We start from the raw sequence: 19,709 nt of genomic DNA, 5'->3' as shown, positions 1-19,709 counted from the left end.
CTCCAGCCTGGGTGACAGAGCATGACCCTGTCTCAAAAACGAAAACTTCTGAGGCCCAGAGAGGCCAAATCACTTCCCAAGATCACATGGTCTGCCAAGTGGCAGGAGGTAGATACCAACCATATCTGCTGACCTGCCCACTAACTGGAGAGAGGTTTGACTGGGGTTCTGGGCTCATATCCCATGGGATATCCTGAGGGAGAAGATAATTAATATATTCTGAGACTTACTGTGGCCAGCCATGAATTACCATGCCCATTTTACAGAAGAAGAGACTGTATGTTTCTGAAGTTCGCAGGCAAAATGGCTTGCTCTGTATGACCTGCCTCAGCTGCCTGGCCCATTCTAATGGGACACACCGCCTTCTACCCATCCACCTTCGCCCAACCTCTTCCTTCAGAAGAACAGTCACCTCTGTGCTTTTCAAATCACAGTGGGTGGAATCCCTTTGCATCTGCTGCCCTCTGCCCCCTGCCCAGCACCTTGAGACCAGCCCTATGGGCTTGAGCATTTTAAGGCCAGCAGACACCCCTGACTCATTGCAACATCTGAAGCTCATCCCAGGGAATTACCCAGGACCCTGAAATGGATGAGTGGCAGGTCGGCCAGTTCATCCCATCACATACAGACAGAGAACAGGGAAGACAGACCCAGAAAGGGTGGTCAGGGGCCCAGGACTGCTCAGCAAGTGCGCATCAGTGGGCAGGGAAAGTTCCCTGAAGGGGCTGATAATCGAAAGTTGGGGAAGGTTTAGGCTCTGGGAAAGTGACCCTCCAGTTAGGAAAGAACCATCCCCCTGAAACACTTGCCTCGCTTTGGTGTGCCAGGCCTTGTGCTAAGAGCTGGGGGTGCAGAGATAAAGATGTTGTGATGTGAGACTTCTGGCATTGTGGGAAGAACACTGTTTTTGAATCTTGTGATATTATTGCTGGATGATGGAGAGAGGGAGGGGAGCCAGGAGCTGAGGTTTTGCAGCCTGGCTTTATAAGCTTGGCCAGGTTGATCAAGTGGGACGAGATCATTATTGAGATGCTTGTCAGGCAATTTTCAGTTTATGTAGTGCTTCCACGTGCATGATCTCAGCCCTCAAAATATTCATGGAGACTGGAATTATGATCCCCATTTTATAGATGGGGAAAGAATAGTCCAGTTCTGGCCCCAGTTCAGGTCCCAAATGCATGGTGGGGTCAGATTTAAACCCAGGTCTCAGTCTGACCCCAGAGACAGTGTGCTAGCCGTGACCCCAGGCCACCTCCCAGGCACAGAATCATCAGTCTGTTTACAAATATTGAGAGAATATCCAGATCTGAAACTCATTCAGCAAGCTGTCACTGAGCACCTGCTGTGTGCCCCCTGGCTGGGCCCTGGGGTCACAGAAGGGAATCAAATCCTGCCTGGTCTCAAGGAGCCCTCAGCCGAATGGGGAAGTAAATGGATATTGCATGTAATGATTTTTCTCAAGAAGCCAGCACCCCAGTCACCTTGAGAGCCTGTTGCCTGCTGACTTGATAGGTCCTTTGTTCTGTCTTGGAGTAGAGAACACCTCATGGGTTGAAAAGTAAAACGTTTCACTCTCGTTAGAATAGTCACCTGGAAACAAGCTCCCTTCCTGGAGGCTGGAGTTTCTGGTCAAATCAAAAAGGTGCCCTGGAGAATCCTGCTGTAAATGAGGCCAGAGAGGCCAAGTGGTCCCACCCACTCAAGCCGCCAAGTCTATCCTCAACTCGCCTCAACTCAATCCAGGATTGGATGGGTCTGGGAAGGAGAACTGTTTTGGACAAAGTCAGCTTGCAAGTTGGCATCCAGAAGTGTCCTCGTTAATGATCCTTCCTGCGATCATGTCACTTCTCATGTCTACCCTCATTATTAGGTGGGGAAGCTGAAGCCCAGAGAGCAGGCCCCATGGCCCCATGTCATCCAGTACGTTAACAGCAGCCCAGGGATGCCTGCTTTATTTCTTCCTGCCCTGAAGCTTCCTCTCCTCCTGAATTCCTAGAGAGTCTGCATTCTCCAGGTCCTTTAAATCCTTTGGGTGTTGGCTTTTGCTGATTCCTCTGTCTAGAATGCCTTTTCTAGCCTGGCAAATGCCTATACATCCTTCACAACCGAGTTCAGTGCTCCCTCCTTAGTTCCCCCTTTCTCTGTGCCTCCTGTTTTCCCAGCATGTGTTGCACTGTGTGTAACAGTGGTTCCTAACATGGCCAAGTGTCTAGGGGACCACATGCCCTTTGGTGCCTGGCCTGGCCTTCATTGTGGAGGAGCTGAGTCCCCTCCCTAGGAAAGAGGCTCTGCCCTGTGATTATCTGTTCTGTCTGTTCCAAGGCTGTGTGAGGTCGCCTGGACCCTGTCTTCCTGAGTAGTTTCCTATGAAGTCACAACATTGATGGGACCTTAAAGACTGTCATGTCTACCCCCTAATCTGGTGCTTGAAGTTTTTCTGCAAGAAAGCCTGAATTTGAAACCTAGCTTTGCCACCCCTCAGCCTGCGATTGTGTACAAGTATAACTTGACTTCCGCAAGCCTCTGTTTTCTTACCTATGAAATTGGGGTAAGAGGACTGTTGATGAGAAACTAGACAATGGCACACGGTAAGCATACCAAAATGGTTCTGGCTGTTCTGGACAATTTACATTTGCAAAAGAGAAAAGGGAAAGTCTAAAATGGATAGTGGCTGTTCAGTCACGAATGTCCCCAAAGAAACAGAAAAGGCTGTTGGAAGTCCCATGGGCTGGCTCTGTGACCTTGGATGTGTTGCTTGGCTGTGCTGAGCCTCAGTTTCCTGCGCTGTGAAATGGGATAGTGCCTAGCAGTCAGAGGCTGCAGTAGACTTTGTTTAGTAGGGGCCCAGCAGATGCCAATGTCCTTCCTTCTCTTGAGCCGGGGTTTAGCTCCACTGATCTGGCTTACATTGGGATGCTTTTCTTCCTCCCCTATTTTGGAAAAGCAAACACAGGGGGCTTGGGCTTAACAAGGAGAGGCTTCCTGGAAGCCAGTGTCCTTCCAGTTCTCTGGCCTTGCAATTAGGTCAGAGCCTCGCCCCCCACCAGCCACTGTGCAGAGGGGAGACTGAGTCCCCAGATGGAAATAACTTGCCTGGGGAAGGACAAGGGGGACTGGAGATAGATGGAGTTGGAGACTCATCCCAGCTCTGCTGCTCACTAGCCGTGCAGCCTTGGACAAGACACTTCACTCTCAAGTCTGTTTTTGCATCCGTAAAATGGGAGCTGTGATGCTCACCCCAGAAGCTTCTGTGGGGGTGGAGGGCTGTGCTCTGTAACTGCAGAAGTTTCTGTAGAGGTGGAGGGCTGTGCTCTGTAACTGCAGAATGCTCTGCAGAGGGGCATTGTTGCCCTGGTCAGGGCTGCTGGGCTGAAGCTGAGTCTCTGACTCCCAGTCCAGTACTCCTGCCTGCAGCCAGGCCTCTGAGTACAGAGAGGGCACTTTCACAGGTGTGTTCCTCCTGGTTAGATTCCCCATCGGGAATGGAACTGGTTGGCTATGTGCTCCCCAAATGTAGTTCCTGGTCTTGAGGCCTCAGCCTGCAGCTTTGCTGGATGCCCTCCTTCCCTGCTCCACAGCCCACCACCACCTCACTTCCACCTCCGTTCCCACCCTGCCCTGGTTCACCCCCATTCCCCATCCCCCATTTCTACTTATCTCCATCCCTGACCCGCTACCCCTTTCCCTTCTTATTTAAATTCTGACCCAGAGTAGACCAATGGCTAAACACACAGGACAACCACTAAGGTTCAAATCCCTTACTCTGCCCTTAACCAGCTGTGAGACCTCAAGACAAGTCACGTGGCTTCTCTGAGCCTTGGTTTCCTGTCTGCGTGGAGGGGAGAGTGTTGTGAGAACTAGATGAAATCATATATGTGTAGCACTTACCTCGTGCCTGGCGCATATTAGATGCTTGAAAACAGGAGCTCTTGTTCCTTCCCCCACCTCCCCATTTTTTGAAGTCATTAGTCCCAAGCTCTCACAGGGAAGAGAATTCCCGGGAGCACCAAATTTGAGGGAATAGGAGTGCTGGCCAAGTTTTGTGAGCTCAACATTGCTTTATGGAATATGAAAAAAAAATTAAGGATAAAAAAACACAACTATTTGAATTGAATTTAAACTAATAAAGAAAAAAGCTTTTGAACTTAATGTAAATGGAATTGAAACGATTGTCTTACTGGAGTGAGAACATCAGATAAAATCAACAGTGACTCTAAGAAGGTGTCCAGACCATGTTTTCTGAGAGGGCCATCCTGGAAATGGCAAACTTCGTAACTGAGAATTTATAGGCTCTGTCTCTGCTGGATAACAGATGGGGTAGCCAGAGCTGGCTTTGTGCGCTCACTTGGATGGCTGCAGCTGCAGACCTCAGCATCCTGTTTTCGTCTGTTAAATGGGTGATGGGCCAGGTAACCCCTAAGGTCTCGGTCACCTTGGACACACCAAGACCCAGATGCTCAGGAGAAGGGGCCCTTCTTAAAGTCCTTCCTTAACTGTGCCCTCCCCTTGGGAGACAGCCTTGGGCTAATCTGTATTGTCCACCCCCACCTGGCCACCAACCTTTCAACACAGCTTGACACCCCCCTGTGCCAAGTTCAGTGCTAGAAGCAAGGGGTACAGTGTCAAAGGAAGAATGGTCTGGTGGCAAATGAATTAACCAATGCCTCTGACACAGAGGAGGGAGAAGGATTTCCCCAGGATGTCATGAGAGCTGGGCTCTGATGGGTGGGTGGGCACTTTCCAGGTGTAGACCATGAGAAGACGCATTGCAGGGAAAGGAAACAGCACATGTGAAGGTTTTGAGATGTGATAGTCTCAACCTTGTGGGGAGCATAGGTGTCCTTTTGGTCTTGAAGTGAGTTACCTGCATGGGGGCTGAGGGCAGAAACATTGGAATTGGGCCTCAAAGGGCCTCCAGGTCTAGTGTAAGGAAATTGGACTGTGCCCCGAGGGAGTGGAAAGAGTCTCGGAAGGGTTGTACACAGGACTGTGATATGGGCAGAGGTAACATTTAGTGTTGCTAGTGTGGTGGGTACATGGCAATTGGCAGATGAGGACATTGGGGCCCAGGAAGGGCAGTCCACTCAAATCTGGAGCCCTTCTTCCACAGATCCACTGGCATCGGACCATGCACCCAGACTTGCCAATGCCTGGGCACCCGTGGGCCAGGCCAGGTCAGCCCAGCGTGTCGTGCTGGGGCACAGTGTCTGCACGTGGTTGGGTAATGGAGCTCAGTCCCCCTCTGGAAACTGCCTCCAGCACATTCGCCAGTGGGAAATGGGAAAGGCATATCCCATAATGTGGTTCCGTAAAGTTTGCACAACTGTTCTTTGTTTTCCACCCATCCCCACAATAAATCTTCCTCCACTGCCGGGACTGGGGCCTCCGTGGTCTGTAAGTGATTAAGGCACCGACTCTCCCGGCCCCTCCTCGTCGCAATACATTCTTGTGACATGGGTAGTAATAAAATGAGAATCTGTCACTGAGATTCTGTTGCCTTGCAAGTAGTAATTTCCAAATGGCTGGGAGGTGGCCTCCTGTTAGAAGGCAGCCTGCTCTTGCCCTCTCTCTGTAGCCACCTCCCTTGGTAGGTCCTGCCATGTTGGGGCATAAGCTCAGACATGGGCAGTGCATTTCCTGGGGATGGGGCAATGGGACTGGAGGTCTCTGCAGGACTCTGCATTCTGGGGGGCAAGACTGGGACGTCTGCTGGGCACAGAGCACCCAGTGAGTGTCTGTTCAACTGATGAACCATCTAGCAGCCCCTTTGTTTCATCAGATCCCCAAGCCATAGAGTTTTCAAGCCAAAAGTAACATTTGTATCTTCCTGGGGAACAGCCAGGCCCTGGGCAGTGCCCTGGGCTGCAGAGTTTTGATGGATAGCTTCTGTGCTCAGGGAAGGCACAGGGCGGTGGCTGGATTGCTCTTTCACAGTGGGGTCACTGAAATCCACAGAGTGGAAGCTACTTGGCCAGTGTTACATCTGCGCCTCCAGCTCAGGTCCTGGCTCTGCCCCATGATCTTCCCGCTGTCCCTAGTTGCCTTCCACATTTAAATGTGAGTGTATTCTTCCCAGTATCTGCTGAACCCCAAGTTTTGGGAGGCAATTTGGCTTACAGGGTCATTTCTGATCAGGCTGAGTTGCCAGTGAACATGACAGTGATTGGAGCTTAAGAGAGTGTGGCCACAGGCAGAAAAAATGAGTCGACAGTGCTTCAGAGACTTCCGTAAGATCCCCAGCACCCCCTCTACCTGCTCCCCTCCCTCCTTCCCACAGGAGTCCAGGACAACAGAAGGAGCCTCAGCTAGGCCACAAGGCCGACTGCCTGGATCTTCACATTTGCTGTTTGCAGATGTGGAAACTGAGGCCCATAGAGAGCATGTGGCTCACTGGAAATTGCAGAGCGAAAGAGGCAAGCTCAGCATCCCTCACTCCCAGCCAGTGTCCTGCCCGCTAGACACCACAGTCTGCTGAGTACTCCTGTGTGCCAGGTCCTGCGGTGAGCACTTACATGTGTTGCCTTCCAGATTCTGAAGAACACTGGCTCTTGTGTGCGCTGGGAGGAAATTTCCCGGGTTCAGCAGCTCCTCTGATGCCCCGCCCCAACCCCTGCCACACCCTTTGACAGATGGAGCCTTGAGACCCAGGGCGGAGAGATGACCTGCTGGAGGTCACAAAGCAGGAGACGGTTGGCGGCGCGTGTAGACCACACGTGTCAAAATCACCTTCCCTCCTAGCAGGGTCTGATTCACAAAGAGCTGCCGGGCAGGCTCCAGGGAGACTTTAACCAGTTTCAAATGTCACACCTTCTTAGTGCATTGGGAAGGTGTGATGACTGATTGCTGTGGGTGTTAGGGTCAGAGGAAGCCTGGCTTGTGCAAAGACCCACACAGGCTTGCACCAGTGCCAGCTCTTTGCTTCCACTGCCTGGCTCTGCCAGCCTCCTTTCTTCATTTGCATGGAGCCACCTGACCGTGGGGCCTTAGCTCCTCTGTGTGTGATTAGGACTTGGATTAGATGAAGTTGGAAGCCCTCCTAGGTCTCCTGACCCTGATACAGTCTAAGTAGAGACAGTGCAGGCCAGGAGTTCAGCACGAGGTTCCCTCCCCAGCTCTGCATTCAAATCGTCTGTGGTTCTGGGCAAGTCATCCCACCCCTCTGAGTCCTCAGTTTTCTCATCTATAAAATGGAAGACTGGGACTCCATTGAGCTCCATCCTTTGAGCTCAGACATTCAGATGTCCATAGTTACCTTCCTGCATTCCTAGCACACCCTAGGGAGGAGGAAGGGGGTGGAGGGCATGGAAAGGGCAGGTGTGGGCCCCTCCTAAGCTCTCTGGCCCCAGTTCCTTCCACACTCCTCTCTCTTGCTCTGTTCCGGCTGTTCCTCAGACATGCTAAGTTCATTCCCACCTCTAGCTCTTTACATGGCTGCTCCCTCTGCCTGGAATGCTCTTGCCCCAGTCTGACCTCTGCTCACATGTCACCTCCTCCAGGAGGCCTTCCCTGACTGCCTCTCTAAAGTAGCACCTTTGGCCACTGTCTGCACCTATATTCCACCTGAAATCCTGTTACGTGTTTGTCTATGATCTGTCCTGCAGTCAAACTTGAGCTCCATAAAGTCTAGACGTTTTTGTTTTGTTCCCTCTGTATCTCCAATGCCTCAAACAGTTCCCGATACACAATATGTGATCAACAGATAAATGAATGTTAGTAATAAAAAGGGGGAGAGTGGTTCAGTGGGGCAGAAGGAATGGAACATGCTAGAAAGGACTCAGACAGAGAGTCAGGACTCTTGTCCTGTGAAGTGGGGGGTTTTGCAGCAGCTCACAGGGTCGTGTTGAGGGCTGCACGGTTGCTGTCCAAGAGGTATTTCTGGGCCAGCCTAGCTGGGGCTGTCCGCCCAGGGAGGCCAGCCCAGCACCCAGTACCCAGTGGTGCTCAGCACCCACTTACCCCTGACCCCTATTTCCCTCTCTTCTTCATCCACATTATCAGGTTATAGGAGAGGCTGTGCCCTCAGTTCACAGCTCCTGGAATGTCAGATTCAGACAGGAACATAGAAACCATCCGCTGTGACTGGAAACACAAATTTGGAAACTGAGGCCCAGAGAGGCGTTCTTATCCAGGTTCCCACGCTGTTTCCCTCTTGGAAAAGCATTTATGTTCAAGTCCTCCACATAGTAGATGCTCAGTAATTAGCTGCTGCTGCAGCAGCTGTTTATCATTAAGTCCATCTCTGCAGATTCTGTTTTTATGACCATGGGCACAGAGGTGGGGCAGGAGTACAATTTTGCATTAATTGATAACAAAAGGATGGAAACAGCCAAGAATGCAGCAGGGAAAATGATTCCACCATCCAAAAACAGCTATTTTAAAGTGTGAGGAAGGAAGGAAAGCGGCATTGGTTAGGCACGTGGTCTCTTCCAGATGCCAGACTAAGTCTTTCGTCCATGTTTTCTCAGTGAATCTTGTGATGCGCTCATTTTATGGATGAGGAAACTGAGGCCCAGGGAGCTCAAGAGCTGGGATTCTAGCCCCTGGCCTCCCACTGCTCTGGGGTACCCTCTGTCAGCATCAGCTGATGACTCCTCTTTTAAATTGAGCTCACCTTAGAGGACCCCTGACCAGGCCTCTTAATTAGTTCCTGCAATTCCTCAAAAGCAATCACATGTAATTTGGGCTCTTCATGGATTTGGAGCGTATCTCTCCACTTAACATGCACAAAACCTCTGGGGAGGTTTTGCTAAATCGAGAATCAGCACTAGGAGGTCAAGGTGTCCTCTCGCCCCATTCCCTGACCTTTGTGTACAGGAAGATACCAACCTCACAGGTAGGGAGGCCTGTAGGGCTTGGGAGAGAGAGGGCTTGGGGCAGCAGCCTGGGGCTCCAGCCCTGAAAGAGGGTGCGGGAACCAGGTCAGGATGGAGGGGCTCTGCGGCTCGTGGCTGTACCCATGGGGGCAGAAGACAGCATGTGGGGAGGTCCCAGGGCCAGTAAGAGGTGGCATGGGGTTCAGGTAAGCCTGCAGGCATAGCCACCCCTCAAGAGGCCTAGGCTGTGCCCCAGGGGCTCCTGGAATCCAGATTCTGATCCCAGGCCTTACCTGATCCCTTATTCTTCAGGACGGCGGCTGCACATGCATTTTCCTTGTTCTGGTCTCAGTTTACTTATCTGTTCAGTGGAAATGATAACCGTGTCCAATTGCTTACCTGCCCTTTACTCCGTATAGTCCTACGATAACCTCATGTCATTGGGACCATTGCCCTGTCTTTCCAATGCAGACAGTGGGACTGGAGAGGCAGGGAGCTGGCTGAGTGGCAGCGAGGTCTGTGACAAAGCCCAGGGCAGGCGATTGCCCTGTGCACCTCTCCCTCTGAGCCCGTTGCCACACCCTGGGGTGTGATGTTTTCCTGGGCCAGCTCTGCCCCCACGGCTGCCCCCACGGCAAGCACAGCTTGCGTACTAGGGGAAGACGAGGTGTGGTCCTGAGGAGCGAGGGCTGCTTCCAGCTCCAGCTGATAGGAACAGAGGGTCTGCTGCCTGCAGTCAGCACCTCTGTCGGGAGGTTGGCAGCTCATGGCTTCGAAGCACCAGCTCTTTAATTGTCTCCACATTGTGAACCCAGGAAGGTCTGTCCTGACAACTGGTGGGTGAAATCAGCCAGGGGATCCCCCTCCCACAGCCTGAGCAGCGGTTTCAGCCTTTCAAGAGCTGTCTGAGGTGGTTACCTAGAGGGTAAATTAGATTCACCTGGCAAGGCCCCATGTCCCCTGGCACGGTCGTGAGAATGCTGAAGGTTGTTGCCCTTGGATCTGTGTCAGAGAGAGAAGCATGGAGTAGGCCTGGGCCCCAGGAAGCTGGGCAGGGGCAATAGGAGTGTCTAGTCCCCATTGGTGAGATGGTAAAGCCAGTGGGGCTTTCTCATTGACGTCCTCAAGTTCCACCATCTCTGCCTTTGGGCCCTTTCCTCCATGAAAAACATTTAAAAGTATATTTTATGACAGCATTGGTATAAAGACAAACATATTATGTATTAAAACATTTTCTTTGACCTAAATTTTTTTTTTTGATTTTAAATTAAAACATTTTCATGAGTTCCTGGAAGTATTGTGGACTGTAGGTTCTGTGCCTGCTGTGTCTCCTGGAAAATCAGCCCCAAGAGCAAGGCCTGCAGATCCCAGGGCTGCTTGCAGAATGGCACATGTTTTCTTCACTCCTTCCCTTCTCTGGGCTTCAATTTCATCCTCTGTGAAAAGGGGTAGGTGGAGGAAAATCCTGTTGCAAGGTTCTACTCTGCTCCCTTCTGTTACAGTTGGTTTTGTTCCTTATCACTGAGTTATTGTTTTCCATTAAGAAATGATGGATAGTTACAATAAAAGATCTATGTGCAGTTAAATTGACATAGATTAGAGAAAAGGACATAAATACTTGGAAAACCTAAGCTCACTTAATTATCGTGATTGAATCCTATATTTTCCTGGAGCTTCCTGGTAGCCAAAGCAAAGAAGGCAACTTGTTGAATTACAGGATTCTTTTTGAGTGGGAAAGGAAGCAGACCAACCAGCTTGTGTGCTGGGGGCAGTTTTGTCTGGATACTTAATCCCTACGAGGTCTTATGTGTGAGTCATATGAGCTGATGGCTGGAGGAAGGCTGTAAAAATGAGAGAGTTCATTATTAACAGGTGATGATACAGAGACCCTGAACAAAACAATAGACCTTATTTTCACAAATAACGATGCTACTATTATTTGAGAAAAGCCAAGGGCAAGTAAATACTGGTAGTGAAGGACCTGGGCCCTAGTCTGTGTGGTGCTGTTAGCCTGGCCATACATCAGCCCTCTGAGGTAGCTGTCATTATCCCCATTTTACAGTAGAGGACATTGAGATTCAGAGAAGTTAATTAACTTGACCCCGATCACCCAGTGGGATTCAGGCTGCTATAGCAAGCAGCCTGTCTTTGCAGACTTCAAGTTTGAGTCCATTACTTGGGACTGATGCAGTCCTTTACTCAAGGAGTCTGTAGCCTAGTGGACTCCAAGGTCCCCGAGGGCGACACTGTTTGCCCTCTTCTTTTACCTGCTTTAAGGAGGTGCTCAGGGGATGATGGGGCCTAGGAGAAGGAGCAACAATCAACCTGGGCCTAGGGTAGGGGGATCAAGATGGCATCGTGGAGGAGATAAAAGGGCTTCCAGGAGGAGGCACTGGCATGGGGAAAGGCCAGGGGGTGAGTTAATGAAGCCTCGCTTGGAGTGGTGGCAGAGGAGGAGAGAACCTCTACCTGCCAGGTTCCTTAGTTACAAGCAGCAGAAACCAATCCTGGCCATAGTGAGCCCTGCATCCCCACTCAGAAATGTATTGGCAGGCTCCAGGGACCACAGGCTGTCTGTCCAAGGGAAGAGGATCAGACTCAAGACAGGCAGGATCCCAGGTCCTCCAGGGGCGCACAGGCTTAGAGCCTAGGGCCACAGCTATAGCAGGGCAACCCACTGGCCAGGCCTGGCTGCCCTCAGGTGGACAGGGGCTGGCCCCTGCTTTGTGGGCGGCATAGGTGTTCCCTATTTACACCTTCACTTCCCGCACTCAAGGAGTGATAGATCTTACTATGGGGAAACTGGGCCGCCAGTAAGACTCGCGTGTTTGTCAGCTCCAGAAATGGCGGGATCTGAGAGACAGAATCAGGAGAGACAGGTCACCAGGAGGTGGTGCGGAGCCTGCTAGATGCAGGGGGCGGGGTGGGGAGCCCAGGTGAGGGCTCCAGCCTCTGGCCTGGGTTCATTGAGTGGGTGCTGGTACAGGCCTGGCAGCTTGGGGAGGAAGCTGTGACTTGATCTGGGGCATGCTGAATAGGGATGTGTCAGCCAGAGGGCCCCAGGGGGATAGGAGATGTGCAAGTCTGGAGCTCCTAAGGCAGGAGAGGGGTGTGGTCAGCCTCAAGGTAGACTAAGAAGCATGGGGGGCTGGAGGAGCTAGTCTGTGAGATGGGGGGCTAGAGAGCACCCACAGGGGACATCAGCATTTACTGGGGAGGGAGGAAGAACAGGGAAAGTGAGGCACAGAGATTGGGTGGCCAAGGGGACAGTGTGGTGGCATGAGCAGTGGAGCCATCAGGAAGAGCCATGGGGTCGGGGAGGGTTTTGGTGGAAGCAGAGGGAGCCTGGGCTTTGTTAGAATGTTAATGAGAAGGGCTGGAGGAGAGAAGGGCAGTTTGAAAGCAGCCAAGGGAGACATTTGAGGGAAAACTGACTGCACAGCAGACCAGGGTGGCTTAGGTTGAGGTAAGTGGGGTACGGAGTTGAGCCCTCGAGCCTGTGCTGGTGTGGACTGTATGCAGGCATGTGTGTTTGTGCATGCATGCATGAGTATGTGTGCATATGTGTGTGCGCCTTGTGGTCATTGCCCTCTTAGCAGCTGGAATCCAGGAAGGTGGAGCTGATCCATGCGTTTTGCTCAGGGCTTATACCAGCCTAGCAGCTGAGAGGGCCAGAAGGACAGGGAGAGGCATCTGAGCTGGGCAGTGAGGAGGTGGGGGCCAGAGAAGCCCAGTGGATGGAGAGGTGGGAGGTCAGGGGTGCACTAGCTAACTAGCTGGAAGAAGAGGCAGCTGTGCTCAGTGATCACCATGGCCATCTGCCAGGAATTGCTTGAGGGTTTTACATGGGTCATCTCACACTGCAAAATAGGTATTATTCTCTCTCTTTTATGGATGAGGAAATGGGACACAGCAAAGTTAAGTCACTTATGCTTGGTCACACAGCTAGTGCTAGAGCTGAGATTGTCCCTGCATCTGATGCCCCAGTAGGACGTGTGGATCTGGGAGGGGGCATTGAGGAGGATGGAAGAAGAGAGGATTTGGGGAAGGAGGCCAGGTTAGGAAGTCACCCGATGAGGCTGGGCCTGGGTCAGGGAGGAAGCCTGGCCTCAGAAACAGGGCCTTTGCTGAGTGTAGAGTGTGAGGTACACAGGGCACACTTCTCCAGGAGCTGGTGAGGGGGGTGGGTAGGAAAGGGGCGGTGGGCACCTGGGGTGAGGAGGCAGAGAAGGCGAGGCTGTCTCCCCTGAGGGTGCTTTGTGAAGCCCTGGAGTGCAGCAAGCACAGCGTGTAGTGATGACTTTGACTGTCCTTTCCCTGGGGACACACAGGAGCAGAGTGGTTTTGGTTGTCCATGCCCACTGCACCCCCTCGGGGCCCTCTTTGATCTCTCCTGACTGTGCTTGTGTGTCCTGTGTCTTACAGAGGGTACCCACAGGCCGGCATAATCAGAGGGCATTACAGAATCCTCCTGTGTAGCCCCTCCTGTGTCCATCCCAGCCCAGTGCTGCTCCTGCATTGATGTCACTGTGTTTGTGTGTGTTCATTCATTCACTCACTCCTGCATTCATTCACCAAGCACCTGCTCCACATCCTGCCTTGTGCTGAGTGTTGGCCACACAGCCAGGAATCTTGCCCTGGAAGTGCTCATAGTCCAGACAAGGAGAGCCACCTGTGACTTGAGTTACACAACCAACCACGGGATGGATACCCTGGGGGAAGACAAGCAGGAGTTCAGAGGAGGGGACTTGGAAACTAGGGCCCGGTGTGGGGAGGAAAGCTTGATAAGAACCACCGAAGTGCTAAAGGACAGGAAGCGTGTCCCAGGAGAGGGACCAGCATAGGCAAAGCTTGGAGATGAGAGCTGTGAGAGGCCCAGAGCATGGAGTGATGGAGGGGGCCAAAGAGGCAGGCAGGGGCCCAGTGACTGGGGCCCATAGATGTCAGACTGAGGAACTCGGGCTTCGTCCGCAGGGCTGCAGAGACCACAGGATGGTTGAAGCAGGGGGACGTGAGGCATGCGTGAACAGAGGCCTGCGTGCACTTCCTATTCCCCGTGAGTGCCAGTGCCCATAGGCAGCCGGGATGTTAACTGCAGTCTGTGCCCTGTTCTTGATAACTCACAGATAGTTTAATTCTAGAAATTTTTCCAGGAACATAGTATATTTGGTTGCCATTTCCCAGGGTTTATTAACGCCTTTTCTCCAGATTTATGTAGGCTGCTGTGCTTGCAAGCAGTTTTCCAACTTGGCCCAAGAATCCTCTGTGCTGGGCCAAGGTGTCCAGTGAGGGCCCAGATGAGATGTGAGGTTCAGACCGGGGCTGCCCACCCTGCCCCCGGAGTGATTACACCATTTGTTAAGAGAGTTGCTGTGAAGGAGCCTGACTGTGGGCGAGGGAAGACATCCTCCCTCCAGGGGGCCTGTGGCCAAACCCTGGCTAAACTCAGCCCTCTTGCCCCAGCTTTTTACCACATTCACGGCTAGACCCCATGGCCCCGTGAGGATCACAGTGCCCTTGCTAATGGTACAGCTGGAATGACAAATGTGGCTTGGACACAAGGCCCAAGTGAGGCTGCTTCCTTTACCCATATCGGGGACCAGCAGACATCACGACCCACCAGCCTCTCCAGGCAGAGAAAGGGTGAGAAACTTCTTCCCCAAAACTAGTCCCCAGGGCTGGCTGTGCTGTGTGACCATGGGAGTCACTTTACCTTTCTGAAGCTTCTGTTTCCTCACCTGTAGAATGGTGTTTAGGGGGGTGTCCCAGAGCAGATCCTGAGAGGGGGATTAGTATACAGGTAATCTTCCAGGGGAGACTGCGTGGGAGGCCCTGCTACATGTGGCAGTAATGATGCCTGTCTTCCAAGGTGAGAAGTGTTCATTCATTCATTCAATAATATTATTGAGTACCCAGAATATGCCAGGCAATGTTCATGTTCTGGGTACAGAGCGGTGCATATTCTGGGAAGAGCAGTGAATGGGACCTGAGGGGAAGACGGGCTGGATGGGGCAGTGGCAGGGGAAGCTGACCAAAGGCCCAGTGATATCTGTGGAAACTGAGGCTCAGAGCTGTACTGGACCAGGGAGGGCCTCACAGACAGTGCCCTGGAAGGAACTCGGAACCAGGACCACAGAGGTGTGGGTGGTCTCAGGGTGGTGAGGCCCCACCCAGATCACAGAGTCCTGCCATCTGAGTGCCTGGAGCCAGCTGCAGGATGGAGCAGCAGTTGGTCCATCTTTGCATGAGCTGGCTGGCCTGCAGCAGCTGCTGCGTAATAGTCATTGCCTTACCATTTGTAGTGCGTGGAATGGAGCAGAAAGGATGCCCTGAATGTCTGTTTATGCTGTTTCTAAAAGAGCCCCTTAGATGCCAGGCTTGCTGAGCAACCAAGGAGAAACCTGTAGTCTCCAGCATTAGCCTGAGCCACTCGGAAGGGATGTGTTCAGGGTATGCCAAGTCCATTTCTAGGAAAGCACTGAGCCTGCCTCCCCCAAGAAGCTCCGACCCTGACACCCTGGCTTCTGACATTCCTATGACTGAGGGCCCATGTTTGCATGCATCTGTGTGCTCCTCACACCCCGTCTCTAACTGCGCATGTGTGTGTGCGTGTACGTGTGCGTGTGCTTGTGTGGCACATTTGTATGGTTGAGCGTGTTACATGGGTCAAGATGTCATGTGTCCTGTGTGTTAGTTTTTGACCATGTAACTATGTGTACGTGTGGCTCTGTGTGTCTGCACATCTCTGTGTGTGTCCATACAACATAGGTCTGGGAATGTGGGCTCTATAAGCCCGAGGAGGGCACCATTCCTCCAGGCCGGGGTGGTCAGAGGAAGTACACCAAGAAGGGTGGGCTGGATTGGGCCCTGGAGAGTGGGCATAAATGGGAGGGGATGGAGGGGCTCCCCTCCCCGCTGTCCTTCCCCCATTCTCAAAGCTCAGAGGGAGAAAGCCATTGGAATAGGTTTCAGCTCTGTACCAGGATGGACTTTCTAATAGGTGGCACCTTCCCCAGCAGACAGAAGGGATGAGGTTCCCATCCCCAAAGTGCGGGAGCAGAGGCTGGCCTGCCACTTGGTAATTGAGCTCAGTAAACATTCACTGAAGCTCTTTATCCCATACCAGGGCTCACATTGGACCCTGGGACACAGACATAATTCAGCTTGAATTCCAGCCCTCAAGAAGATGGACCCATAAACCGCTGGCAGTAATCTGTAAGACTGGTTCTCCAAAGAAAAATACAAAACACAGTGATTGAGCCTTTGGTGTGCTAGGCTCTGTTCTCAGCACGCTAACACGTTTGAGCTAGGTGCTGTTTTACAAATGACAGACTCAAGCCCAAGCAGTGAAGCAGCTTGCTTGACTGTGCCTGCAGCAAGCAGAGGCGCAGCTAGGATTGGAGCCTTCAGCCCTGAGTCAGGAGGCCTTGGGGCCACTGACCCTCCTCCCTTGCCCCAGCTCCAGGCAATGGGGTCAGCCAGAGCTAGAAAGAGGCATATTTCTGTCCCCAGAGCTCGTATGTGTCCAGTAGGTTCCTGTGCCATCCTGCTGGCTCCTTGCCAGCCATTCTCTGAGAGCTCTCAGCACTGGGCTGTGTTATTAATCACCAAGGCCTAGAGGCTGCTGCAGCGCCTGCTGAGAATTTTAATCCACCAGGAATGTAAACGCCCCCTGACTGCATGGAGGCTGTTGGCCATGGTGCCACCTGATGTAGTTGCTCCTGTGACAGGGCTGGAAAGAGTCTCCCCACTGCAGCCCAAAGGGAGGTGGGGAAACAGGTAGAGAGGACAGCTGGTATCGTGGAAGGAGCACTGGATCAGGTGGATGGCGTGTCTGGGTCCTTGCCCTGCCAGTGACTATGCTGATCTTTATTAATAGTAAAAATGAAAGTAGTAAACGCTCAGTGTTTCATACATGCCAGATACTGTGCTGCGTTAGGATGAGCTCCCAGTACCCACAAGGGAGGTGTCACCATTCTCATTTTACAGATGGAGAAATAAATGGAAGCTTAGAGAAGGAAAGATACTTGCCAGGGCCATGCTCTGGGAAGTGGAGACACCAGGATTTGCATAAGTGCTATTTGGCCCCAGAGCCCTGACTCATGTTTAATTTTCTAATTATATCATATTTGATATATTCAAGAGAATACATGCAAATATGTGTAAGCAATAAAGCATAAGAAAATGAACATCTGTGAATTCCTGGAACTACTGCCTATTTTCTGTTTAGTGTTCGCTGCTTTCTTTAACATGGTTTCATCACACATATGTATCCTTAAACAATATATTGTTTAGTTTTGCTTGGTTTAAAGCTTTATAAAAATAGTCTCATACTGTATGTGGTCTCTGCAATTTTTCCACTTAATATTATATTTTTAAGATTTTGGCCGGGTGCGGTGGCTCACCCCTGTAATTCCAGCACTTTGGGAGGCCGAGGCAGGCGGATCGCAAGGTCAGGAGATCGAGACCATCCTGGCTAACATGGTGAAACCCCGTCTCTACTAAAAATACAAAAAAAATTAGCCGGGCGTGGTGGCGGGCACCTGTAGTACCAGCTACTCGGGAGTCTGAGGCAGGAGAATGGTGTGAACCTGGGAGGCGGAGCTTGCAGTGAGCCCAGATCGTGCCATTGCACTCCAGCCTGAATGACAGAGCGAGACTCCATCTCAAAAAAAAAAAAAAAAAAAAAAAAACAGATTCTATCTATATTGTGTGCAGCTATAATTCATTCATTTTCACTACTGTGTACTATTACATTCTGTGAATAACTCAAACTTTAATCATTCTCTTGTTGATGGACATTTGGGTTGTTTCAGTTTTCTGCTAGTACAAACAATGTCTTGTTCATGTCTCTTTTTGAACCTATGGAACAGTTTCACTAGAATGTGTGCCTGGAAATGAAATTGCTGGCTTAGGGAATGTATGAAAATGCCAGCTTGTTTTCAAAAGTGGTTGTTCTGCTTATACTCGCACCTACAGCATATTGAAGTCCTGTGGTTCTACATCCTCAAAAATGTTGTTATGTGACTGTGCCAGTTTGGCAGGTGTGAAATGGCATCTCGTGGTCTTAATTTTCATTTTTAGCTGATTACTAATGAGGTTGAGCACTTTTCACAGTTTATAGGCCATTTGTGTTTCCTCTTCTGTAAAAGGCCTTTCACGTCCCCATTTTTCTATTGGTTATTTGTCTTTTTCTTATTGATTGATAGGAATTCTTGATATTTTCTGTCAGTTTGTGACTTCACTTTCCTGATGGTATTTTTTTTTAGTAGAAGTTTTTCATTTTAATTAGTTGAATTTATCAATCTTTCCTTTTATTGTTTGTATTTTTGTGTCTGCAGTAAAATATCCTTCCCTACCTTAATGCTACAGATAAATCCTCTGATAATGGGAGGGCTTGTTTTAAAATTTTACTTTCACATTTATTTTTAATCCATTGGAATTAGAGTATATGGTGTGAGGTAGGAATCCAGTTTGATTTGTTTCCAGCTGGATATCCAGCTATTCTAGGAGCTGTTCATTGGATTGCCTATCTTTTTACTAGTGATCTGCAAATCCAGTGATCTTTAGTGCCACTCTGTCATATATCAGAGACTGTATATATCTATGAGTCTATTTCTGGGCACTTCTGTTCTATTATTGAGTTTTTCTATCCCTGCACCAATACCACATCACATTAATTACCATAGTTTCATAAAAAGTTTTTGCTAGTATCTAGTAGAAAAGTCCATCCCCCCCTATTTCCCACCCCAGTCTTGTTTTAGTGTTCCTTGGCTTTCCTTGGACTTTGCTCTTCCATATGTGTATTTTGGAATCAACTTTAAAATTTCCACGAAGCCAGGTGCAGTGGCTTACACTTGTAATACCAGCTACTTGTGAGACTGGGGTGGGAGGATTGCTTGAGGCCAGGAGTTTGAGACCAGTCTGGGCAACATAGTAAGACCCCCATCTCTAAACAGTTTTTTTTTTTTTAATTAGCCAAGCATGGTGCTCACCTGTAGTCCCAGTGACTTGGGAGGCTGAGGTAGGAAGATTGCTTGAGCCCAGGAATTCGAGTCTTCAGTAAGCTATCTATTATCAACACCACTGCACTCCAGCCTGGGTGACAGAGTAAGATCTCAACTCAAATAATAAAAAAGAAAGAGAGAAAGGAAAAAAAGAGAGGTCAGGGAGAGGGAGGGAAAGAAATTTCTATGAAAAACCTTGATTAGATTTTGACTGGAATTCCATTTACTCTATAGATCAATTTGTTCAGAGGGAACGGAATAGGACCTCTTTATATGATTATTAATTCTTATTGTTCATAAACATGTTCTTTGTGACTTTCTACAGTGTTTTATATTTTTCTCTATATATGTATTATATATCTTTCTTTTAAAGATGTATTATAAGTCTTATGGTTTTTGTTGTGATTGTGAATTTTATCTTTTCTAATTACTTGTTTATTTGTTCCTGGTGAATAGAAATAAAATTGCTTTTTAAATATTTATATTATACCCAGCCAACTTGCCAAATTCTCTTATTATTTCTATTCATTTTTTGTGTAGATTCTTTTGATATTTCTACATAGACTTTCATAGATGTGAATAATTAGCATTTTATTCCTTTTCAATTTTTATACTTTCTCTTTTATCTTTTTCAGAAATAATGATAGTAGACCTCCTTGTCTTGCTCCTGATTTTAAATGCTTCCAATATTTTCCATTAAGTGTAATATCTCCTATAGGATTTTTATGGACTCTTTCTCTCAGATTAAAGGCTTTTTTTAAAAAAAAATAGATTTTCATTTTTAGAGCAGTTTTAGGTTCACAGCAAAACTGAGTGGAAGGTACATGGAGTTACCCTATACTCCCTGCCCTCACACATGCAGCCTCCCCTGCTATCAACATCTCACACC

Source organism: Nomascus leucogenys, chromosome 5, assembly GCF_006542625.1.
Source record: "Nomascus leucogenys isolate Asia chromosome 5, Asia_NLE_v1, whole genome shotgun sequence".
NCBI classification, from domain to species: domain Eukaryota; kingdom Metazoa; phylum Chordata; class Mammalia; order Primates; family Hylobatidae; genus Nomascus; species Nomascus leucogenys.
Note: the sequence above shows the minus strand (reverse complement) of the source record.